This window comes from Macrobrachium nipponense, chromosome 4 (genome assembly GCF_015104395.2).
Source record: "Macrobrachium nipponense isolate FS-2020 chromosome 4, ASM1510439v2, whole genome shotgun sequence".
NCBI classification, from domain to species: domain Eukaryota; kingdom Metazoa; phylum Arthropoda; class Malacostraca; order Decapoda; family Palaemonidae; genus Macrobrachium; species Macrobrachium nipponense.
Genome location: NC_061100.1, coordinates 43,322,317 through 43,349,619, shown reverse-complemented (window position 1 = coordinate 43,349,619; position 27,303 = coordinate 43,322,317). Strand labels below are relative to the sequence as shown.

Below are 27,303 nucleotides of genomic sequence, written 5' to 3'. Positions count from 1 at the left end.
GAATGGTTTTATTATACTGTTTGGTGGTTTCACTAGTTGAAGAGAGATACTAATGACAATTTATGGCTTCTGTGCTAGGAAAATGATTGCTTGGCGCTCGTTCCATACTCGTAGACGGGTAAGATCTGATGTAAACAATCGATTGAAAGGTTTTGTTTTTGTTTGTTTGTGTATTATAGTTAATGATTATTAATAATTATTTGAAATGAGTACATACTGATTATTTATACATTTTATTGGCATATTCTAAGCTTTTAGCTCTTAGGTTTTAGATGTCAGAATCATAGACTAGGCTACAGTAGCAACCGCTAACATAGGCTAGGCTTATTGCTAAGGGACATATGCCAAAGTCCTAATATATGCAGTAAAAATGGGGTTGAACATTTATATGCAGTTGAATAATACTCAAGTATGTACAGTATTTTGCCTTTTTGGAGTCATATTTCTTCTGCCTGCCGTAACCCAAGAACATGTGTTGTTAGGCCTGGAAAATTAATTTAATTTACTGGGTGTTTTTGGAGGGCTTGAAACGGATTAGCCATTTTACATGTTAAATGTGTTCCAAGATACGAAAAACTCTTGATACGAAGGCCATCTCGGAATGGATTAATTTCGTATCTCGAGGTACCACTGTATATATATATATATATATATAAATTATATATATATATATTATATATACAATATATATAGATATTATATATATATATATATATATATATATATATATATATATATATATATATATATATATATATATATATATATATATATATATATATATATATATATATATATATATATATATATATATAATATAGATAGTATATTATATATCAGTTACCATCCGAGTTACGACCTGCGCGAGTTACGTCCACAGCCGTACTTACGAAAGTGTCCGACAGGGGTCTATTTTTTTATATTTGGCGGCGTTTACTGTTTGGCAGCAGGTAGCCGTAGGTCGTGCGGCGCGGTATGACAGTTCGACGGCGCCGGCAGCACAGCATCCCAGACAGACTCATCCCAACCACCTCACTCACTGTCTAGACATTGTAGCAGTACTGTAACATTGTAGCAGGAACATTTTTTTCATTACAACCTTTTGCCATGGCCCCTAAGAGAAAGTCTGACTCATCAGAATGCAATTCTGCCAAGAAAGCGTAGGAAGGCACTGACGTTGGAGATGAAGATGGACGTAATCAAGAAATATGAAGGTGGGTGGGATGAAGGTTAACAATTTTATAAGCAGAAGTCCTCCATCTCTCCCACTCCACGGTCTCCACCATTCTAAAGGACAAGGAAAGGATTAAGGACGCAGTGAAAGGAGCAGCCCCAATCAAGTCTACTATTATCACCAAACAGCGTGAAGGACCGATAGCAGACATGGAAAAGTTGTTATTTACATGGCTGGAAGATAATAGACAAAGAAATGGGTGCAAGTGCTGTTGCGAGCAGTGCAAAGCAAGGCACAAGTTTTATTAAAATAAAATGTTAAAAGAGAAAGGAGGTGAAGAAATATGCTTCGTTGGAGTTATAGCGGATGATGGGTGGTTTCGTCGATTCCGATCGGTACCAAGTGCACCATGTTCTGACGAAAGGCGAGGCTGCTAGCAGTGATGCGCCTGCTGCTAAGGCATTCGTTGAATTTTTTTTTTTTTTTTTTTGAATTTGATAAACCTAATTGTGAAAGAAGGATATTTGCCTGAACAGATTTTTGAATGTGGACGAAACTGCCTTGTTTTTTTTTTAAAAAGAGATTGCCGAAAGGCACGTACATAAGCAAAGAATTCGCGAGTGCACACAGGGCATAAGGCAATCAAAGAAAGATTCACGCTATTGTTCGGTGGAACATCGCAGGACATAAATTAAAACCTTTTTTGATTGCGCTTTCAGAAAACCCACGCGCACTGAAGAATGTGAACAAACATGCCCTTTCCCGTTTATTACCGAAGTAAAACAGAAAGGCCTGGATGACGCTAGCACTGTTTGAAGATTGGTTTTTAAACTGTTTTGTTCCCGAGGCACGTCAATATTGTAGCGATAAGGGCATTCCGTTTAAGATTTTATTAGTGCTTGACAATGCGCCTGGCCACCCGACGCACTTGGATGATCTTCAATCCTACGTGCGCGTTGTCTTCCTTCCCCCTAATACCACCCCCCTAATCCAACCCATGGACCAGGTGCGATTTCTACGTTCAAGGCGCACTACGTAAGAATTTCCTTTGACCAAGCCATCGAAGCTATGGATGAAAACCCTGAGCTGACTTTGCGCGATTATTGGAAATCGTACAACATTTACCATTGTATCAAGCATGTCGCTAAAGCTTGGGATTTGGTGACAGAAAAATGTATGATGGTATTTGGAAACACTGCTGCAAACGCTTCCTCAGAGATTTTGTTGGCTTCGATAACGAAGAGGAATTAAGCAACGTCCGAGGAAAAATTGTTAGCTTGGCAAAGCAACTTGAGTTAGGATTGTATGAAGAAGAAATTGAAGAACTGATAAGTGAAGAACCTGAGGAATTAACAAATGAAGACGTAGCTAAGAAAATAGAAGAAGAAAGGAAAGCTGAAGAAGAAAGAAGAGAGGAAGAAAAGGAGTTGTAGAAGAGGGGAGCACGGACGAAAGTTTACTGTAAAGGGATTATCGGAAGCCATACAAATGCTTAATACAATGCTGCATAAATTGGAAGGAATGGATCCGAATGTTGAACGGTTTGCCGGATAGAGAGATCTATGCAAGAAGTAATGAGGCCATACAAAGAAATCTACGATGAAAAGAAAAAGCAGAAGATTCCAAACGACACTTAGCAGTTTGTCAAACGAACACAAAAGCCCGCCTCATCCAGCATCGAAGCCACCCCCTCCCCTACATCGGCCAGCGCAGTAACCACCCCCCTTCCCCATCCCCTGTCTCGCCTGACTTAACAGCTGATCTTTCTTTCGACCGTGCGTATGAAGAAAGTGTTGATGACGTCGAACCAAGCACCAGTGAACATTAATTTTGAGTGTTGTTTTGCTTATTTTTTTTATATGCATATGTATTTTCTATTTTGTACTACAGCTGTATGTTCTATTTTTGAACTGTAACTTTTCTATTTTTTGTATTTTGATCTTCATTTGTATTTTTGTATAATAAATTCAACTGCAGTAATAAATATTTTATTTCTAAAACCATATTATAATAAGATGTATGTACGTAGTATATCAACTAAGCAACTGAAAAAAAAAAGCTAAATACATTGCACCTACAGTATAATATTAAAAATATCTCTATGATAAAATGATAAAAGTGAAACTAAAAGGCATAAAAATGATAAATACATAAACAGCTTGTACGTATAGTACAACAGTAATATTATTCAAAAGAAAAAGCAGAAGATCCAAACGACACTTAGCATGTTTGTCAAACGAACACAAAAGCCCGCCTCATCCAGCATCGAAGCCACCCCCCTCCCCTACATCGGCCAGCGCAGTAACCACCCCTTCCCCATCCCCACCCCTGCCTCGCCTGACTTAACAGCTGATCTTCCTTCGACCGTGCGTATGAAGAAAGTGTTGATGACGTCGAACCAAGCACCAGTGAACATTAATTTTGAGTGTTGTTTTGCTTATTTTTTTACATGCATAGTATGTTCTATTTTTGAACTGTAACTTTTCTATTTTCGTATTTTGATCTTCATTTGTATTTTTGTATAATAAATTCAACTGCAGTAATAAATATTTTATTTCTAAAACCATATTATATTAAGATGTATGTACGTAGTATATCAACTAGCAACTGAAAAAAAGCTAAATACATTGCACCTACAGATAATATTAAAATATCTCTATGATAAAAATGATAAAAGTGAAACTAAAAGGCATAAAAAATGATAAATACATAAACAGTTGTACGTATAGTAGTAACAAGTAATATTATTCAACGAGAAAAAGTATGATAAAAGTGAAACTAAAAGGCATAAAAATTATAAATAAACAGCTTGTATATAACATGTTTACAGTAATATTATTCAACAAAAAGTATGATTTAAAATTATAAAAGTGAAACTAAAAGGTAGGATAAATAAACAGCTTGTATATACCAAAATATTATTCAAGAGAAAAAGTTACTTAAAAATGCAACACATTCATATCCATATGTCCTCGAGTACAGTATAATCTTCCACTTTAACCGAGTACTTATAATCCACGTGTCGGCCATTTTGGCTGGTATTTTTCGACTAACGCACCATTCTGACATACGACCTGTTGGTCGGTAACAGATCTAGGTCGTAACTCGGATGGTAACTATATATATATATATATAATATATATATATATATATATATATATATATATATATTATCACCATATACATATACAGGCAGTCCCAGGGTTACGACGGGGGTTCCGTTCTTGAGACGCGTCGTAACCCGAAAATCGTCGTAAGCCGGAACGACGTTTGGAAATACGTCTTAAACTAATAAAAAGTTATTAAAACCTTACTTGTAATCCTTTGGTTACACTACATGTTGTTTCCTGTAGTTTTATGTACAACCTGGAGTTATTTTCATCAAAAAATGCTGGTTCTTGAAGGTAAAAACTATTGTAATCCTCTGGTGACACTACATTCTTGAAGTTTTATGTACAACCTGGAGTGATTTTGCCAAATCTTGAGGGCTACAAGAACAGTTGATTACTATTTACGTATCATATAGATTAATTAAAGTAAACCTATCTTTAAATAGGCTTATATATTAGTATCAACAAAACATTTCCTGGCTTGAGTCAGAGGCCATTTAATATAACGAACACTTCTCTGTCCTATCTGTTCTGAAAATAAACGTTACGTCAATCCCCGAGACCATTATTGCCAAGACGCCTCTCTCTCTCTCTCTCTCTCTCTCTCTCTCTCTCTCTCTCTCTCTCTCTCTCTCTCTCTCTCTCTCTCTCTCTCTGCTCAAATTACACTGGAACCTTGACATACGATTCCCCTAATATACGAATGTTTTGAGATAGAACAGAAAAGTTTGCGAAAATATATGCTTTGATATACAACGAAATATTTGAGATACGATTTTGCGATGAGTGATAGTTGTATAGGCGACCGATAAATGGCGTTCAGTCTGTTTGTTTGTTGGTGCTGCATCATTAACACGCCGTTTATTTCGTTGTATTTGTGCCCATTTTTCGTGTTATTTTTGTCTATTTTATTATTAAATTAAACATTGGGTCCCCAAAGCTAAACTGACAAAGCAGGTGATAAGAAAAACCCAAGAAAATGATTTCGATGGAAGCAAAACATGAAATTATAGCAAAGCATAACGAGTATGGTCGAAATCCTTCTACATTATCCACGATCATCAAGCAGAAGGAAGCTATAAAAACCAACTTCCAAAGGCATCACCATTATTTCTAACTATGAACTGATTAAAAAAAATAAATCAAAAATTAGTTTAGCAATGTGTTATTTCATTTGTGTTTATTACGTAGTTATTAGTGTACATACGTAAGTAAAAGAGAACAAATCGTTTTCCTTGCCCCCACCCTTCCCTACCTCCTCCCCCTGCTGGCCTCACGTCATCTTTCGTTGTGGTAAGTAAAATTCCTTTCTTTTTTTAATTGATTTCATTAAACGATTTGATTCTCATTTTATCACATTGCTATGTTATTTTATCATTATGTGTGTTATTACTTGTTTATTTGTGTATAAATTGTGTATATTATATGTAATTTAGGTGTGGTTTCATAGCGCTAGAACGGATTAATATGTATTACATTATTTTTAATGGAAAAAAAATGCTTTGAGATACAACTGTTTTGATATACGACGATGGTAATGGAACAAATTAAATTCGTATGTCAAGGTTCTAGTTACTGGATAATGTCTCTTTGGATACTTCGATTTTGCCAAATCTTGAGGGCTACAAGAACATTGATTACTATTTAGTATATTTTAAATTATATTATTAGTATCAGCAAAACATTTACTGGCTGAGTCAGCAGGGCCGTTAATGAAACGAACACTTCCTCTGTTCCTTTAACTCCGGAGCGTCGGAAGACGCCTCTCTCTCTCTCTCTCTCTCTCTCTCTCTCTCTCTCTCTCTCTCTCCTCTCTCTCTCTCTCTCTCTCTCAGATCAAATTACTGGATAATGTCTCTCTTTGGATACTTGGAATTTGTGTTGTAATCTAACTAGAAACTTCGTTTTTGTTATTATTACTGGAAACAAGCAATGATTTTTCATTATTTGCGGTTTTTGGACTGTTATGTGTAAACTTTGCGCACCGCAAGCTAGTATGTATTCATTCGCTTGGAAACTAGTTCCGCATATGAGGCTCACTAAAAACATAGAAAAATACGACTAAAAAGTGTCGAAAATCATCATAACCTCAAATTTTTGTTGTAATCTAACCAGAAACTTATTTTTATTAATATACTGTGCTAAGCTATAAAGGATTTTTATCATAGTATGCGTTTTTTAAAAGCGTTGTTAACTCGGAGCGTCGAAGCGTCAGCGTTGTAACTTCGGAACAAGCGTCGTAACCCAGGACGGATTTTTCCATTGAATATTAAGAAAAAGCGTCGTAACCTCGGAACGTCGTAAGCCAGAACCGTCGTAACCCAGGGACCGCCTATATATATATATATATATTTATATATATATATATATATATATATATATATATATATATATATATAATATTATATATATTATATACAGTCGGCGCAAAAAAAAAGCGAACGACTCCCTATATATTACTGTAATAGCGTTCGGACTTTTCTGCGATTTCCGCCCGAGAAGTATATATTTTTCCCCAATTTATCGTTCGTCTGGCAGCCTCTATTGTCTCGCTGTTCGGTACCATGAGTTACTAATGCACTTCAGTGATACTCAAGCGTCCCGAAGGTCGGATGTCATTGTATGCGCTCTGCCCCATTCACGCTTTCGTCACCGCTACATTTGGCGCTCTTGCGCGCTAGCTAATGAATTATGGCTAAAACTTCCTTCCTTATCCTTGGTTAAGAAAGCAGAAATTGTGACCCTATGGAAAAACTGGCAAGTCAATGTCAGCTATTGCAAGAGAGCTGGGAATCTCTAAAAGCACCGTCTCATTGTGGTGCAACCGCTCCAAGACAGGAGACCTTGATTCATCACTGAAGCGGAAGAAAGGCTCAGGGAGGCCACGAAAAACTACAAAAAGAACGGATAACATTTTAAAAAGGATTGTTATGGAACATCCATCAATGCCAGCCAAAATTTTGAAGTCTCAAAACCCTGATCTGCTTAGGAACGTATCTGAACGGACTGTGCAACATCGATTGCAGAAAGACCTTGGTCTCCCATGTCGTGTTGCAGCAAAGAAGCCACTCCTCACTAAGCCTATGAAAAAAAAAAGGATGGCTTTTTGCAGAAAATATTTGAAGTGGACTGAAAAGGATTGGGAAAGGGTAGTTTTTTTTAGCGATGAATCTAACTTCCACATTATTCATAGCGCTGGCAAAAAAGTAAGTAAGGAGGCCCCAAGGATCTAACCGCTATGCATCAAAATACACAGTCAAGACTGTGAAACATCCAAAGCCTTATGTGATTGTATGGGATGTTTTCAGCGGATATGGGGGTAGTGGGGGATATATTTTCTCCCAGAGAGCACGACAATGAATGGAGAGATTTATGAAAATGTCCTTAGAAAAATGAATTAGTCCCTTACAAGGAACTTTTGGGCATGCGTGTATTTATGCAAGATGGAGCACCTTGCCACCGATTTCACAAGGTCACAAACCTTCTTAAGGAATTTAATATTCAGAAATTGGACTGGCCAGGCAATTCACCAGATTTAAACCCAATTGAAAATTGCTGGGCATACATGAAACGGAAACTGAAGGCACTAGCAGATGAGAAAACGTCCCTCCCCAATTGAAGGATGCCATCCGTAAATTTTGGTTTGAAGACATGGAATGCACAATATTTTCAAAGATTTAGCACATTCAATGCCGAAGAAGGTTAAAAGCTGTACTCAAAATAATGGAGAAATGTCTAAGTATTGAAAAAAATATAAGTGAACTAAAATTTTCCCTTTTATTTTCCTTTTTTTATATCATTGCTATGATCTGTTTACAAAAGTATGGGCGTTCGTTTTTTTTTTTTTTTTTTTTTTTTTGCGCCGACTGTATATATATATATATATATACACACACACACACACACGTATACACACACACACACATACACATACAGGCAGTCCCCATTTTTTTTTTTTTGGCTGTGGTGCCATTCTCGGCAGGGTGCTGATAAGTGAAAACCGCCATTAACTGAAACTCGGCAATTTATGACGCCTATGGCGCCCATAACCAGTTAGTGGTGCCTCTGTTAGGGATGTTATGACACCATAACTAGTATCAGCACTGTTAACCAAAACTTGGCCTGTTATGGTGCCATAAATCGCTGATTTTATGGCACTAGACAAGCACCATAAAACCAGATCGCCATTAACTGAGTCAGCCAATAACCTGGGACTGCCTGTATAAAGCAGTGATCTGTATGTTATAAATTAATGGTTTTGAATTTGAAGTATTTTATAAAATGTTGACCATTGTTACGTATATTGCAAATTAGCTAATAAAACAATTGAGTCAGAATTATATACTAGTAGGACTTGCCCAAAGGTTTTCTCCTGAATGGGAGGTAATAATTGAAACAAGGTTAAGTATGGTAAGATAGTCAGTTGATAAGAAGAAATTGAAGGTAATGAATAAAATAAGATTTGAAAAATAATAAAGCTAGAGCCAAAGGAATACTGTAAAGAACTCTAGTAATATCTGAGTTTGTCATACAAGGTAGAATTTAAATGATATCCCCTACAGGAAGGGAGTTGATGATTGAAAATGTGATTAAATAGTTACAGTTTAGTATGAAATTAATTTATTCAAGTTTTTTATTTTCTGTATAAGTAGCATATTTTAACACATTATTGTTCTCAGCTCATTTTAAATTGTTTTCACAGTTGTGATGGCACTACATTAGTTATCTCGGAGTTGGTTGGTGACAATCAACTAGCGTTGTATGAGGCCACTCCATGCATTCAACAAATGAGGGTGGAACTTCAGCTCAAGTGTAGAATTCACACAAGTTCCTCACCCCTGTTTTGGGACCTGTGGAATGGATTTGTAAGTTTTCTATGTGTGTATTTTGTCAATCTATATCTGATTAAAGGCTATCAAGTCTTTCTGAAGGTTTTACACCAAAAATCAAGTTTGTTTAAAAAATCATAGGATGCTTAATTAGATGGTTTGAATATTCACACAGTAAGTATGAATATAGTCTATAAGCTAGAGGACCATGAGATAATGGAAAAAGAAATTTGCTTGTATTTTGCACCAAAAATTGTTGCTACAATTCAATCCACATTTTCTGTAGTAACATTTAGTTGACAGAAAATTTTATTAATGGCACAGCCTTGGAGCTACTAGTATATGAACATGAAATGTAATACAGTGACACCTGAACTTAACAGTTTGGGGGTCTGCCCTTCCCAGTAAGTAACAAAAATGCTAAGTAACAAAGATTTATAAATAGACAACATAATGCAGTGCCTTGGAGTAACTCATGATGCCTATAGTGAATAGCAATTCCATATACAATAATTAATAGCCTATTCTAACTCATATTCTGATATAGACATTGTCTGAACTATTAATTCACTTGAATATTCATTTTATCAGATACAGTACACCCCCGTATGTGTGGGGGATGGGTACCATAACCCCTGCAAATAGCTAAAATCCACAGATACGTAAAACCCCTCCAAAAATGCATGGAACTGCTAATTTTGATACTTGAAAAAAAAAAAGCCCTCTACAAATGCATATACATGTAGTACCTGAGTATTTTAATAGTTTTATCATAAAAAGTGCATTTTGTCACGAAAATTATATGAAAATATACAGTAATTGATGAATATTTCTCAGTGAAAAGTACTGCGAATAGGGAAATTTTCCGCGAATAATGGGTATATACGGTCCATAGAAAAATCATTGAATAGGTGAGTTCGTGAATCTTTAGAACGCGAATATGGGGGTTTTACTGTATATATATGCAAAGTTAATTGCTTCTAAAAATACATGCAATACAATACTAGACAGTTTAAGTTGACAAAAACATAGCCGATTGTTTTGTTATAGTTATAACGACATACTGGATATGCTTAGAAGATATGAAAAATACACAAAAATCTTGTTAAATAAAAAAAATTACACAATATATAAAAAAGCCCACAAATTCTTCGTTTTAATACAAGTTATGGAACAATTTACATTTTCTATCCACCCCCGCCCCATCTCATATTCATTTAATGTAGTATTGTACCTGATACTATAGTGTGACCTACTATATTTTTCAGTTTGTGCATATTTGCATGTGTGTGCATACATGTATGGATGGTATTAAGGTAAACTATGCTCTGACAGAGAGAGAGAGAGAGAGAGAGAGAGAGAGAGAGAGAGAGAGAGAGAGAGAGAGAGAGAGAGAGAGAGAGAGGCAAACTCCACGGTAAATGGTAGTTAATCTTAATGATGCATATGGGTACAAATAATTACACATAACACAGACTGGATAAATACAAATAGTTATTCAAGGATCTTACCAAACTTTTTGGCTTATCTGATCATTTATTACTTTTTTTTATAATTGATAACTACATACAGGCAGTCCCTGGTTATTGGGGGGTGGGGTTTCTATTCCGATGGCTTAATGATAAGTGAAAATCTCCGATAACCAAAAATCAGTGATTTTCGTTGCTTATTGGCACCAATAACTGCCTCTGTTAGGTATGTATCAGCACTAGTACTCTTTTATCAGCACAGATAACAGGAAGTTGGTGCAATTTGGCACCAAAATTCGCCCCTAGACAAGCACCATAAAATGGATCACCAAGAATTGAGGCAGCCGATAACTAGGGACTGCCTGTACTATTTTAATGACGCTACTAAGCAAAACAAAGCCATAGCCAGCAGCAAATACTGACATAAACTACTGAATTTAGAAATAGCTGTTTACCAATGTTTGGTACTACTGTAATGATCATGCAATATTTAGTGTTGCACTACAGTTATTGACTTGTTAAAAACTTGCTAATTCTCTATGGTGACTTCCAGAAGTAAAGACAAAGTTGATTATTATATGCCCTTTAAACAATGAAGAAAACACTGTGGGTGAAGAAATGAATAAACTGCAGGCTGCACAATATTTTGGACAGACAAACGCAATGTTTGAAACTGATGAATCACAGTTGTACTTCATTGAAAATTTGTATAGATTAAGATAAGTTCCATTTTAAAACAAGCTTTATCAGTTTAAATAATCTATCTCTAAATTATGCTTAATTTAATAAATAATAGTAATGATGTCAGTAACACTCAGTCAGCTGATGATTTAGCGAATGTAAACATTACCAGCATGCAAATGACACATGATCGCATTGTTTATATTATACATGATATGAAAAACTGTACATGATATAAAATTAGAAAAAGAAAATCAAAAGTATTATCAAAATTATCATTACCGGCAGTCCTCAGTTATTGGCAGGGGTTCCTGATGGTGTGACGATAACCGAAAACCGGCAATAATAGTTCCGATCCCCCGTAATTGGCACCGATAACCAGGGATTGGCAGCACCGATAAGTGGGGATTGGCGCCAATAACCAGGGACTGGTACCAATAAATGGGGATCGGCACATATCAATATTGAAAATCCAGTTACTGTCACCGCTAACCACTGTACAACTGGATCACAGATAACCGAGGCTGCCAATAACTGCGGACTGCCTGCATTTGACAAATTACTGTTATTTATTAAATTTATACATTCAACTTCCCCGACAGATATATACTTAGCTATAGACTCCGTCGTCTCCGACAGAATTTCAAATTTCGCGGCACACGCTACCGGTAGGTCAGGTGATCTACCGCCCTGCCCTGGGTGCAGGACTAGGAACCATTCCCGTTTTTTAATCAGAATTCTTCTGTCGCCCGGGCCATCAACATTGTTGTTGGTTCCTCTCGATTGGTTTTTCTTTTTTCACCGGCAATTGATCTTCTTGACCGACTTTTGGTGACGTATCTGGATTGTTGGATTGGCATACGCTTTTGTGGACTGTTTTGTGGACTTGATTTTGGATTTTCTTTAAAATGTCTGACTCTGGAATGGTTGTGAGACGTTGTGTGAATGTAGGCTGTAAGGTGAGGTTGCCGAAAGCTTCGGTAGACCCTCACACTGTATGCAAAGGTTGCAGGGAGTATGAATGTTCTTTTACTAATACTTGCAAGGAATGTGAGAATTTGTAAGTGAGAACGAATGGAAGAATCTAACTAATTATTTGAAAAAAAGTTAGAGAGAGAAAGCGTGAGGAAGGCTTCTTATAGAAGTTTAAGTAGTTCGAGATCTGAACTAATTCCTAGCTTGGGATCTTCCCCAGGTAAGTATGCTACTTCTCCTTCCATTGCAGCCCCTTCTCCTATTGCAGAAAACCTGTAGATTCAGCGAAAGAACTTGCGGATCTAAAAGCAGCCTTCAAGTTGATGGAAAACAAAATGGCTGCCATACAAGGTAAGGCTATGTGATTTTTCAGGTGGACAGTGATAATGAGTGTCCCCAGTGTAGTGAGGGGGCATCTGGTCGGCTCCGCAACGCTCCTAGGTCTAGACCTCTTCCAAGCTCACATGCCCAGAGGAGAAGGAATGTCGAAAACCGAAAGGAGGTTGTGGAGAATCCCCACCGATCAGGTGTCCCTTCGGCGGTTTCTGTGGGACACCCCAGACTGCAAGGATCGCTATGCAAAAGCGTCCCCTGCTGAGTGTTTTCGTCGTCGGGATCTTCATCTCCGAGACGTGATTGGAGGGATTCAGATCGATCTCGACCACTCCAAGAGGAGTTGGAAGGCTCCGACGATTGATTCGAGCCCGGAAAACTTCCCTGAGGAGTCTCCTTCGGGAGTTTAAGAAAGCAAGAAGAGCCATTCTTTCAACCAGAGTGAGAAGGAGTCAGGAGGTGGAGGCTATGGACTCCTCCCCTCCTCCTTCCCCTCCTCCGAAGAGGATAAAGAGGAGGTTACGAAGAGGTTCATGATGGCTATGCAAGAACAGATTTCGTCTTTCGTAGGAGTTCTTTCAAAGGAGCCTCCTAGAAGGAAAGACTCTTCCCTTCCGATCAAAAGATCCTCCAGACGTATGGAGGTATCTGCCGCCAGGATCGATGCTCCTACTCGAGGTGAGGCTTCCTGTACGAACGTGGATGAACCGATCAGACGTCTGGCACCGGCCAGGAGTCAGGAGTCACCCAGGAGGCAGGAGCCAAGAGCCAGGAGTGAGGAGTCAACCAGGAGGCAAGAGCCAAGAGCCAGGAGTGTGGAGTCATCCAGGCGGAGGCAGGCAGAGCCAGGAGGCAAGAGGCCAGGAGGCAATGGCAGAGCAGGAGGCAGGAGGCAGGATCAGGAGGTCAAGGAGGCAGGGAGTCAGGAGTCAGGAGTCAGGAGGTTCAGGAGCAGGAGTCCAGGAGGTCAGGAGTCGAGCAGGAGTCCGGAGTCAGGAGGCAGGAGTCCGGAGGTCCCAGGTCCAGGCCAGGAGGCAGGAGTCAGGAGGCAAGAGTCAAGAGCCAGGAGGCAGGAGTCGGAGACTCTTTCCTGGAATTTATGACTCTTCTCCAAATAGAAGCTCCTCTCTTCAAGATCGTAGGAGGTCTTGGGAAGGACTCTCCCTCCAAACGAGAGCTTTCTCCTTCGTCTGATCGAGGTTTAGACGATTTGTCTGATGACGAACCTCCTGCAAATGAAGGACTCTCGAATTATAAGGTCTTAGCCTCATTGTTGCTACAAGAGTTTGGAGACTCTCTTAGTCCGGCGGCTCCTCCTTCCTCCTCGTTCTCTCTTTTCGAGCTCGGCTAACGGCAAAATCTTCGGCCTTTCTGAAAATGAAGCCTGCAATTTCGATGAAGAAGGCACTCCATTCTTTAGATTCTTGGATGGACAAGAAGAAAGAGTTGGGAAAGACTGTATTCTGCATGCCTCCTTCCAAACTCCATGGAAAGAGAGGTATTTGGTATGGACAGGAGAGACTATGGGTCTTTCTCTCCTGCCTCGGCAGATGCGGACTTTTCCAATTTAGTGGAGGCCCTCTAGACGTCACTCCTTAGGATCGGTCAAATCAACGTGGAGCACTTCGGAGTTGAACCACTTTCTAAAGGGACTTTTTGTCACTTTAGAGGTGTTCAAACTTTTTGGATTGGTCACTCGGAGTTCTGCCAACAAATCGAGAAAGATCCGGAGTTTCTTAAAAACCCAGAGATTCTCCATAGCGTCCTGTCTTGCATGGACAAGGCAGTACAGGACTGGTTCGGGAGAAGTGGTCTTCCCTTTTTGGTGCTGGTCTTCTGAAGAAGAGATCAGTATATGGATCCCTATTATCAAAAGGGGTTTCTCCGAGCCAGAGGACCTGCTTTTATTGTTCGCCCCTCTGTCGGATCATCTGTTTCCTTCTCAGTTAGTGAAGGATATATCTCGCTCGCTAACTGAGAAGGCGACACAGGACCTACTAGTACAAACGTCCAAGAAAGGAACGCCCAGTAGTGTCGACGATTAAGAAGGACTCTCGTCCTCCTCAGCAGCCCTTTCGTGGAGGTGCAGCGGCTCGTCCCCCTGCCAGAAAGAAGAGCTCTGACAAGAGAGGAAGGTCTTCCTTTAGACCTTTTAAGAAAACCAAATGACTTGTTGCTCCTTCAAGCACCAGTGGGCGCCAGACTCCTGAACTTTGCAGGAGTATGGGCAGAAAGGGGAGCGACCCTTGGTCAGTGTCGGTCCTAAAGAAAGGATACGTAATCCCCTTCGAGGACAGCCCTCCCCTAACATCTACGCCTCGGGAACTGTCAGCGAGGTACAGAGACCCTGTAATGAGAAAGACTCTCCTTCAAATGGTGGAACAAATGTGAGAAAAGGAGGCCATCGAACTTGTGCAGGATCCACACTCCCCGGGATTTTTACAATCGCCTTTTTCTAGTACCAAAGGCATCGGAGGGGTGGAGACCAGTACTGGACGTAAGCGCTCTGAATCGCTTGTTCAGAAAAAGAAGTTCCGCATGGAAACAGCCGCTTCAGTAATGTCGGCTCTTCGTTCCAGGAGATTGGATGGTCTCTCTGGACTTGCAAGATGCGTATTTCCACGTTCCCATTCACCATTTGTCAAAGAAATATCTTCGGTTTGTGTAATAGGAGACAAGATTTTTCAATTCAGGGCTCTGTGCTTCGGTCTGTCTACAGCTCCGCAGGTATTCACCAACTCCTGAATGGCGAATGTGGCAAGATGGGCTTCACCTAGAGGGAATAAACATCTCCCTCTACTTAGAACGACTGGCTGATCAGGGCCAAGTCGGAGATTCAGTGCTTGGAGGACTTATCAGTAACAAGAAGATGATAGAATCGCTGGATTACTCATGAAACCTCGAGAAGTCGCAGCTGATCCCAGCCAGACCTTGGTCTATCTGGGGATTCAGATGGATTCTTGGGGTTTTTCGAGTATTTCCTTCGCGAGAAAGAATCACTCGCTGTTTGTCGAAAATCTCGGGCTTCTTAGAGAGAAAGAACAGCTCAGCGAGGGATTATCTGAGTCTTTTAGGGACCCTGTCCTCACTAGAAAGTTCTTCTCTCTGGGGAGGCTTCACCTTCGCCCTCTTCAGTTTTTCCTGAAAGGGGTGTGGAGTTGGAAGACGGGACAACTCTCAGACATCTTCCCGCTTCCACAAGAGATAAAAGATCACTTGAAGTGGTGGATCCTTCCTCTTCAAAGGAACGAAGGCGTATCGCTTGCCCTGCAGAACCCAGACCAAGTGTTATATTCCGACGCTTCGGAGTCGGGATGGGGAGCGACGCTAGGAGCAAGGGAAGTGTCAGGCACCTGGACAAAGGAACGTGTCCTGGCACATCATTGCAAGGAACTAGTGGCCATACACCTAGCCTTAAAGTTCTTCGAAGAGATAGTCAGAGGCCGGGGTGATACAGATAAACTCGGACAACACCACGGCTCTGGCTTGACATACGCAAGCAGGGAGGCACGCACTCTTTCTCTTTCAGTTAACAAAACACCTGTTAACTTGGACAGAAGAAAGAGGCATAACTCTCCTCACAAGATTTGTACAAGGGATAACAAGAATGTGAGAGCGGACAGACTGAGCAGGAGGAATCAGGTCCTTCCCACAGAATGGACTCTACACGAAGAAGTGTGTCGAAGTCTTTGGGTCCCTGTGGGGAGACCTCACATAGACCTGTTTGCGACGTTCCTCTCCAAAAGAGTAGAGATCTTTTGCTCTCTAGTGGAAGATCCGAGAGCCTTCGCAATAGACGCGTTTCTCCTGGATTGGTCGGGTGTGGACGCCTACGCCTTTCCCCCCCGTTCAAGATCCTGGGGAAGTGCTCAGGAAGTTCGTAGCTTCAAAGAGCACGAAGTTGACACTATAGCCCCATTTTGGCCAGCCCAGGAATGGGTTCCACGGAGGTACTGGAGTGGATAGTGGACTTCCCCAGATCTCTTCCAAACAGACCAGATCTACTCAGACAACCCCACTTCGAGAGGTTTCATCACAACCTCCCAGGTCTCGCTCTGACTGCCTTTCGACTATCGAAAGACTTGTCAGAGCGAGGGGCTTTTTTCCTCTCTTTCTCGCAAGGCTGTGGCGGGTCTCTAATCCGCTGGAGCCCGCAGAGCTTCGACGAGAAGAGTATACCAATCGAAGTGGGAAGTCTTTAGGAGGTGGTGTAAGAGTCAGAAGCTGTCCTCTCCAGTACCTCTATAGTGAATATTGCCGATTTCCTCCTCTTTCTGTGAGAGGAATCACACCTATCTGTCTCAACAATAAGGGATACAGAAGCATGCTGTCTTCAGTATTTAGAAATCGAGGGCTAGATATTGCAGACAACAAAGATCTGCACGATCTAATTAGATCCTTTGAAACTTCAAAAGCAGCAACTCCTAGAACACCTAGTTGGAATCTGGACGTGGTCCTGAAAATTCCTTTTATCGGATAAATTCGAGCCTTTACATCTGGCTTCCTTCCGCGACGTCACTAGGAAATGCTTATTCCTGTTGTCTCTCGCTACAGCCAAGAGGACGAGCGAATTGCACGCTCCCGATTCCACAGTGGGGTTCAAAGGAGATGCTGCCATCTGTTCGTTCCAGACAATGTTTCTGGCGAAGAACGAAACCCGTCAAAACCTTGGCCCAGAAGCTTTGAAGTAAAAGGTCTATCTAACCTCGTAGGCAGAGAGACAGAGAGGTCTCTCTGTCCAGTGAGAGCTCTTAAATTTTATTTAGAGAGGAAGAGACAGATGGGAGCTTGTCAACAAGGTCTTTGGTGTGCGGTGAAGAACCCCAAAAGACTCATGTCCAAGAACGCCTTGGCTTTTCTTTTGTGAGAAGCATAATTACGGACGCTCACAGAACTGCTCGGAGGAATCCTTCTGTCTTCTAAAGGTCAAGACCCATGAGGTGAGAGCAGTAGCAACGTCCTTGGCGTTCCAAAAGAATATGTCTCTTAAAAATATCATTGAGATACGTATTGGAGGTGCAATTCAGTGTTTTGCATCTCATTATCTGAAGGATGTGAGAGTGACCTATGAGAAGTGCTTCTCTAGGTCATTGTATCAGCAGATACAGTGCTGGGTCTTGGAGCAAAGACTGATCCTTAAAATATTTTGATTTTATCGTACATAAACCCTCTTGTCATATGTCTGGTTTTCTATTAGCAAGCTCACGGATTGTCGCACGGGGCACGCAGTGTGTCATTGCTGGTAGGGGATCAGGATATGTATGGCTAGTCGGGGTTGAGTACAAAATTTTTTTTTTTTTGTTTTTTTGTATATTTTGTATAAATAAAGTGTATTATGTTTCGAGTTTTTGGTTGTTTGTAAGGAGTTCGGGGATAACTCCTTGCAATCTTAGAACTAACATGGATGTTAGGATCAGGTGATCGGGATCGGTGTTGTGCTCCTTGAACAAGGTGTATTGTCATGTTAGTGGAATAGCACCCAATGACAAAGGCCTTTAGGCTCTGCCGAGTAAGTGATAAGACCCCATTGGCAGACCCACAAGAACTCTTAGCCATAGATCAATATCTCGCTGAGGCTCTTGATGCTAAGCAGACTCCAAGGCAGTAGCCGCGAAGTCTTCAGCCTAATAAGGTAGGAACCAAGGTTTATTAATACCTACAACATATGTTGTTTACCTGTCTATTTCAGTAGTTAGCTGTCTCTTACCCACCACCAATGGGTGCTAATCAGCTAAGTATATATCTGGCAGGGAAGTTGAATGTATAAAAATGATATTGTCATGTTACAATAAAGTTTTATCATACTTACCTGACAGATATACGATTTATGGCCCACCCAGCCTCCCCGCAGGAGACAGGTGAAGAAAGAATTCTGATTAGAAAACGGGAATGGTTCCTAGTCCTGCCACCCGGGAGGGCAGGGCGGTAGATCACCTGACCTACCGGTAGCGTGTGCCGCGAAATTTGAAATTCTGTCGGAGACGACGGAGTCTATAGCTAAGTATATATCTGTCAGGTAAGTATGTATAAAACTTTATTGTAACATGACAATATCATATTTATCATTATTATTTTATTTTTGCAAACAGATACAGTAGTACCTCGAGATACGAAATTAATCAGTTCCGAGGCGCCCTTCGTATCATGAGGTTTTCGTATCTTGGACCACATTTTACATGTAAAATGGCTAATCCGTTTCAAGCCCTCCAAAAACACCCCAGTAAATTATATTTCCAGGCCTACAACACATGTTCTAGGGTTGCGACGGCAAAGTACTGTACATACTTGTGTAATACGTATTCAACTGCATGTAATGTCCAACCCCATTTTTACTGCATATATTAAGACTTTAGCATATGTCCCTTAGCAATAAGCCTAGCCTATGTTAGCGGTTGCTACTGTAGCCTAGTCTATGATTCTGACATCTAAACCTAAGAAGCTAAAAGCTTAGAATATGCCAAAAAATGTATAAATAATCAGTATGTACTCATTTCAAATAATTATTAATTAATCATTAACTATAATACACAAACAAACAAAAAAAAACCTTCCAATCGATTGTTTACATTCCGCTCTTACGAGTACCGAACGAACGCCAAGCAATCACTTTTTCTTAGGACACAGTAAGCCATAAATTTTCATTAGTATCTCTCTTCAACTAATGAAACTACCAAACAGTATAATAACCATTCATTTCTATTCTTTATTCTATCTTTACCTAATGGAGATACCAAGTTACTGACAGCTATAATGAAACATATACGTAACGTAATATTAAAACAGAAGAAGAATTCTAAAAATTACGTATGATAGCAGTCTGATTTATTTTATATTTTATGATATCTAATTCACAATTTTTTTATTAAATGTATTGCATGTACTCATTTCAAATAATTATTAAGTAACCATCAACTATAATAAAAAAAAATGAAAAAAGCTTCCAAACTTCTGTTTACATCCAGCACTTACGAGTATTGAACGATCGCCAAGCAATCACTTTTCCTAGTACACAGTAAGCCATAAATTTTCATTATCTCTCTTCAACTACTGAAACTACCAAACAGTATAATAACCATTCATTTCTATTCTTTATTCTATCTTTACCTAATGTTTTTTTTTTTATGAAATGTATTGCATGATTAAGTTTTCAATTTAACAGCATCCTTTTACCAATAGAATACTTGAAGCACAAGGGGTAGATGCTGATCAATAGGAGAGCAGGATCTTATGGGATGACTAGCATCAGGAACCAATGGGAGAGTGGGAGGATGGTGGCGAGTTTACTCAGTTGGCGGCGCGGGAGTTTTAAAATTGTTCTCGGTGGTCCAGGCGAATCTCGGGACTTTACAGCAACAACCTTTCGTATCTTGAAAACTTTTCGTATGTAGAGCTGTAAAATTTTTCGTATTTGCTTTCATATCTCGAGTTTTTCGTAAGTTGAACCTTTCATATGTCGAGGTACCACTACTACTGTTAAAATTTCAGAGCATGTTCTCCAACAGTTAGACAAAACCACTTTAATAAAATGCACATATGAACTGTTTTTATAGATTTTACTAACAATAGTTTGCAATAGTGTGATTGTTTTGAAATAAGGTTCAATACATAAAGACATGGAATTACACTTAATTTAAGAAGACATCTCAGAATTTCTTAGCGCCTGGTTACCAGATAAAGTAAGTACATATTACTTTCACTTTTTAAAGAAAATTACATACTTTATAAGCATAAGTTTAACAATGTCTAACAGATACTCAACACTAGTTAGAGCTTTTAACCCTTAATGGATGGGCAGGCTCATATGATTATCTATAACAGGTTTTGAGTGGTGAAGTAGCTCAGCACAGGACAGAAGGGGATCAGTGAACCTTGAGACTTGATTGGTGAATTTATTACCCCTCTCTATCCCATGATGTCTTTTTATTTCCTCATAAGTACGTATACCCAGGGATTACTGTTGCTTTAGTTCTTACCTTTTATGACAGTATGTCAGCTATAATTGTAATTTTGCAAATAAAAGTGCAAAGAAATATTAGAAAAAATATGTATACCTCAGAAAAAGTTACTGAATCTCCCAATATCAGTAACTTACACAAATATTATTTTACAATTAATATGATCAAAATTTGTTACTGATTTTAGTTCTTATCTGTTATGATATTGTGTGAGTTGTAATTATAATTGTACAAAGTAAAATGACAGAAATTATGTAAGAAAAAACATGCAAAACTTCGTCAAATTTGCACATATTTCTATAAGTGTCTTGTACTAATAAAGGCCCCACACATGGTTGTAAATAGCCACTTTCAACTTTGCATGGATGTTAAAGAAAAATTTTTAAAAATTTTTCCTTACACCATGTGTTTTTGCAAATCTTCCTCCTTCCACTGTGGGTTTTTTTTTTTTTCTTCTTCTTCTCATTGGTGGGATGTGCTTAATATATATTGAGCCTGTCCCTTGAGGGTTAACATGAGAAAAGATAAACACATATACAGTCAAACCTCGGTTTTCACATAAGTGACTTACCAAACAATTACCTTAGCTGTATACTTTCTTTACCTGGCAGTCGAAAATTCAAATTCCTGGCGGCGGTAGCAGCGCTGCCATTGTTTGTGTAGGTGATACAGATCCCGCCCACTTTCAGAAATACCTGGAACTGCTGAGCTTTAGACTTCAGTTCGTTTTCTGCCGGCCACGGGGTAACACCGGTGGTTTGTTGCTGCAGTCGGCATTCGTCGCCATTGTGGATTTTTTCTTTTTGGTAATGTACAATTTCTTGGTTGATTTTTTGCCTCAACAGTTAGCTGCCTAGTTATTAACAAGTTATTACGAAGATGTCTGATGATAGCTCTTCTTCAGTTAGGTTTTGCAGCTGTGGCTGCAAACTAGATTGGCTAAACTATGTTATGATCCACACTCCAAATGCGTTAATGTAGGGGTCAGTGCTGTAGCAAGGTATTAACTTGTGATGAGTACCGTAGTTTAGATGAACAAGGTTGGAAGACTTTTCAAGCCCATTTGGATGAAAATTAGAGGCGAGCAAACCGTCACTATCTTCTCTACTTTTATGTAATACGTATTTCACTTTTTGATAGTCCTCCAACTTACCAATTACTCCAGACCAGGTATCCCATGTTTCCGATCCCAACACCATTTCCATGTTAGAGGTGCGTTCGTAAAGAGTCAAGTGATAAGGCCAGTGTTAGACCAAGTGTCAGTGTCAGTGTTGTGTCCGAGGAGGCGGCTGTCCGTTCCCCGTTCTCCTAGACGAAGGTCACTGTCATGCTCCCCAGTTCCCGGGAGGAGACATACCGGAGGTCGAAGGGAGACTGGGGGAGTTTGCCCACGGTCAGTCGCCGACTCCGTCGATGTAGTCGACTCGCGAGTGCCCAGGAAGCGCTGCTGGAAAGGCGTAGATATCAGTGACGCGCAGTTTTCGTCTGACTCGGAGGTGCAGTTGCCTGTATCGAGGTGAAAAGTGTGGAGTGATTTAGTGTCTCGTCCTTCGAAGAGACATGCCCAGTGTACGAGAGGGATGTCACCGCCTATTAAGAAATCCAAGGAGCACTGGAGTCCACAACCTTCCTGCAGTTTCGCGCCGGAACAGCGCTCGCAAGCTTGAGAGACTGACTCGCCTCGTTGTGTATCGATAGGAGTTTCGACTCATTCGCATACATCTCGTGTTGTTTCGAACCCAAGTCGTTTGTTTTCGAAGAAGAACCATACGACAGCCTCGACTCCGGGCCAGATTTTCGGGGAGGATCGTCAGTCCTCTTCGGATGGCGTAACTTCGGATGGAGTCAGACATTCAGGTGCGTTACATTCGCACACTTGCGAGACTGACTCGCATCGTTGGATTCGTTGTGTGCAGTGGTACTGTTTTTTCTACATAAAGGCAAATGAAGAATTTCATTATTCAGTGCCATAGCCTGTGGTCGGAAAAGCCACAAGGAGTTGCCAGATGTCACCAGAAAGCCACACTTATAGACGAAATTCCTCAAAACGGCAACCCTGGTTGTGTGTCGATAGGAGTTTCAACTCGTTCGCTTCATTCGTCTCGAGCTGTTTTGACTCGTTCGCCTCATACGTCTCATGTGGTTTTCAACTCCCATTCGTTCGTTTTTTGAAGAAGAGCTGTACGACAGCCACAGCTTCGGCTTCGCCCAACGATGATTCGAAGGCCAAACCCTTGCTAGAGGATTCTGCTTTGGACCCATTTAAATATCAGCTTCAAGAATTGATGGTCTTTTTGAAGAAGACAACGAGCCAGACGGAAGAGGAAGACGGGGTGTTGGCCGGCATGTCGGAAGAGAAACCCAAGACCAGGATTCAAAGAACTCTTCGCTTATTCTAGTCTGTTAAGGTTCCAGTTGCAGACATAACCGGACTTTTTTTTAATCAGCTTCGCCTTCTTCCCCTCCGTCGATGTTTGTGAAGGATAGGAGATCAACGCCTTCGGGATTATTGAAACCAGTCCTCGAAGAAAGCACTGAAAGAAGAGAAGAGTGGCTTGCTAAGAAGAGGGAGTCAGACAAGGCTTCGTTCACCTTCCCTCAGTCGAAGCTGCAAATAAAAACTACAGGTTTTATGCAACAGGAGAAGTTCCTTCCTTGGGAGTTTTCTGCCTCCTCCCAAGGAGACTTCGCCGGCCTTGTGGACTCTCACTTACTCTTCCCGCTGTGGCTAAGGCGACTAGGAATAGTGTCTTCCTAGTTAAGTCTCTCACGGTTGACGAATTCAATGGTTCGAAATGGGGACCGTTGAGCCACTTTAAAATTACATCCAATTCCATTCCACTTCTTCATGCTTGGAAATCTTGGAGGAACTAAAGACGAATATCGAGGCCTCTTTGCTTGAAAACTGATGTAACTTCTTGGTGTCCCTCAGAATAACAAAATTCCGCAATTTTTGTTATAGATGTTTCAGAAGGAGATGCTAGGTCTTCTGCACCATGACCTAAAACTCTCCACTGGGACTATTAGAGCTCGGCAGAAGAGCTTCTGCAGCTAGCAATAGCTTCTGACGCCCTTTGCGGAAACCCTTTTGCTTGGACCAGGTTCCTGACAGTCTGCATCCTGTCAGGGCCAGAGCGGACAACCTTTGTGGTATCGGTTGTAATGGGGTTGTCTGTGAAGCTTTGGATTTTGTGGTAGTCTGATAAATCCACCAGCAGATTGAGAAGGTCCAGGAGCTGCTCTTTCCTGGGCCAGAATGGTGCTACTAGGGTCATTGTCACATTCTGGTGCGATTGAAGCTTGTTTAAGATCTCTCTTATCATTCCGAAGGGAGGAAAAGCGCAATCGTCCAGTCCTGCCCAATATAGCAGCATCGCATCTTTTCTCCACGCTAGTGGTTCTGGAATCGGAGAACAGGAAGGGGAAGGTGATTGTCCCTCGATGTGGAGAACAGGTCTACTGATGGTCTTCCCCCAAAGCTTCCAGAGGTCCTGACACACACTCTTGTTCAGAGTCCTTTCTGTTGGTAACACCTGATTTACCCGACTCAGTTCGTCTGCAATCTCGTTCATTCTCCCTTATGCAAATCTTGGAAGAAGGGTGATCATCTTCTCATTCGTCCAGGTGAGGAGATCTTCGGCTATCTTGCTGAGAGAGAATGAGTGGGTCCCTCCCTGCTTCCGTACATATGACAATGCTGTGGTGTTGGATGAGTAGACTGCTATGCTTCCTCCAGTGACTAAAGGTCGAACGCTTGTACGCCTAAAAGGATGGCCTTCAATTCCTTTCCATTGATGTGCAAGGTCTTTCTCATTCTGTCCACAGACCTGATACTCTCTTGGCTCCTAGGAGGGCTCCCCATCCGCTGGCTGAGGCACCTGAGAAGAACTGCAGGTCGGGGTTTGACACGACTAGGGAAATTCCTTCTTGTAATCTTTCCCTTGAAAGCCACCAACGAAGATCCACCGTTATCTCTTCCATCAGGGGGAAAACTAGTGAGCCCGACTGTTTCTTCCGGGACCAATTTGCTTTCAAGAAGAACTGAAGCGGCCTCATGTGTAGGCGTCCTGACTTAACAAAACTCTCCAGTGAAGCCAGGGTCCTGACTAGGCTCATCCATTTGAGAGCTGAGCAGGATGGGCGAACCAGAACTGTTGGACTGGCGACAGGCAGGATTCTTTCTTCTTCAGGCAGAGAAAAACCCGAAAAGCTAGAGAGAATCATCCTTAATAGAGAATCCTCTGCGTAGGAATCAATTGGGTCTTCTCAGTGGTTATTAAGAAACCCGATTGTTGTGTCAAAGTAAGCGTCTTCAAGTCGTTCACACACGGACGACTGGATCTGGCTCTCAGGAGCCAGTCGTCTAAGTAAATGGCTGTATTGATCCTCATCAAGTGCAGTCATTTTCCCAGAGGAGCGAGAATCCAAGTAAATACTTGAGGTGTGTGGCAGACCGAAGCAGAGGGCTCTGAACTGGAAGACTCCTCTTGAAGACGAATCTCAGGAACTTTCTGGAGTTCTGATGAATGGGGCCATGGAAGTATGCATCCTTCAGGTCGAGAGATACCATCTAGTCGCCCGGTTGGATGGCTGACATTACTGATCAACTAGTTTCCATTCGGAATTTCATCTTCCGGACGAGGATGCTCAAAGCGCTTACGTCCAAAACAGGTCTCCATCCCCCTGATACCTTGGGGACTACAAAGAGCCGGTTGTAAAACCCTGGGGAGTTCGTGTCTGTTACCTCCTCTATGACCTCTTGGCTGATGAGCTGAGCTCTTCTACATCTTTGGCTAAAGCCAAAGCTCTTATTGATCCCGTAGAGTATGCTGTCAAACAGACAGGTGTATTAGACAGTGGTGGATCCGGTGAAAGGGATCACATATCCCTCTCGAAGCACCTGTATGACCCGCTGTTCTGCTCCTCTTCGACCCCAATTCCTCCCAGTAGCTGTGGAGTTTTGCCCCCACGGGTGGGTGAAGGATCTTTCGATCATTTATCTGTCTTGAAGAGAGGTTTCTTGGTAGACTTTGGTCTCTGCTGCCACCTCGACTTACCTCCTCGAAAGATGTGCTTTTGGAAAAGTGAAGCTTTGGCTCCTGTCGCCCGAAGTTCCTTAGGTTTTCTCACTGATTGAGACAGAAGATCATTGGTGAACTTGTTTTCGAGGTCCGACAGTACATGCTTGATGGTTTCTTCTGGAAACAGGTGAGGTTTACTCAGGGGGGAGAACAACAAAGCCGATATTTGGTTCGTGGTTACTCCTAGAGATGTGAAGGAGCACCACCGTTTTCTCTTCTTGAGTACTCCCATAGTGAATAAGGCTTCCACTGAACCGTGTCTCGCTGCCCTGTCCGCACAGGACAACAGATTGAGCCAGTCCGCAGAAAAATCCTCATTCAGAGACTTACAATCTTCAATTTTCTGGCTAACGCTGTAATTGTCCAATCCTGAAAACTGAAGACTTCTATCACCTTGTATGAGTTCTTCACCAGGTGTCAGTAGCGGAAATGGTGTTGGGAGAGGAAGCATAGGGGGACCCGGTTTTTACCCTCTACTGTCTCCTCGCCTTGAGTTTGAGGTGTCTTGTGGTTATGGGAAGCCTGGGGGTACATGTACCTGAAGCACCCACCAGTTCTTATATCTGGTTAAGGGTATCATATGGTTTTTAGTGTATGTGATGGTGTTGTGTAGTTTTATCTGGTCTTTTCGCCCAGGGCAAGGGCAAATTATTGTTGTTTTTGTCAATCATCGGTGAACTTCCATGATTGCAAAAAATCCCACCATTAGTAGGGACAACCCTGGCCTTTACTGCCACGTCTCCATGTGATGAGAGCGCCGACCAGAGTCAGTATCTACCTGTAGCTGCTCTCTCACAAGGTAAGGTACTGCAGACTTTATATATAATGTGAGCACATGATTGTTGTTTTTGTTCATAAAGCTGTCCATATACCCTGCTTCCGGGTAATGTGGAGTCAGCTAAGGTAATTGTTTGGTAAGTCACTTATGTGAAAATGATATTTTAATGATAAAATAAGGTTTCACATATACTTACCAAACAATTACATAATCAGAGCGAGCCCTCCCTCCTCCCCACAGATGGACATTGCGGCTAAATGAATTGAAGTCTAAAGCTCAGCAGTACCAGGTATTCCTGAAAGTGGGCGGGATCTGTATCACCTACACAAAACAATGGCGGCGCTGCTACCGCCGCCAGGAATTTGAATTCTCGACTGCCAGGTAAAGAGAGCGTACAGCTAAGGTAATTGTTTGGTAAGTATATGGGAAACCTTATTTTATCATTAAAATATCATTTTCCTACGCCTCCTTTTTCGTATGTTTTGATTTTCATGGATTTTTTTTTTTTACCAAATTTTGTCTCGGTTATCGTACGTTTCCTCAGCTTTTGTGCACTCGGAACCCCGTATCGACCACCCAAACAAAACATCCCATCTTATTGCGTGACCCATTCTGCTTTTGTGTTCATTATTTTTGTGCTTTTCTATTTAAATGCAACTGCTGAATAAGCCATCATGGGGCCAAAAAAAGGTCCAAGTGCTAGGCCATCTGTAAAAAAAGACAAGAAACAGTATAGAATTTAAGAAAGAACTTGTAGCAAAGTGTTGGAGGAAGTTGCATGCCAATCTCAGTGAGAAAATGCCTACAACAAGCACTGCTGTTAGTGAATATAAGGCCAGCTGAGGCTGGTTTGAAAAATACAGAAAGCAAATGGGCATACATACCTACTTCAGGAATTAAGGACCTGTTTGCAAAGTG

At 41.1% G+C, this 27,303-nt stretch overlaps 1 protein-coding gene and 1 pseudogene across 1 annotated transcript in view; one reads left to right on the top strand and one right to left on the bottom strand.

Annotated features, from left to right (window-relative positions):
- The window catches only part of LOC135210894 (calcyclin-binding protein-like), a 333,184-nt gene that overhangs the window by 173,995 nt on the left and 131,886 nt on the right, over positions 1 to 27,303 (bottom strand). The gene's annotated exons all lie outside the window — the stretch shown is intronic.
- The window catches only part of LOC135210892 (uncharacterized), a 105,888-nt pseudogene that overhangs the window by 16,473 nt on the left and 62,112 nt on the right, over positions 1 to 27,303 (top strand).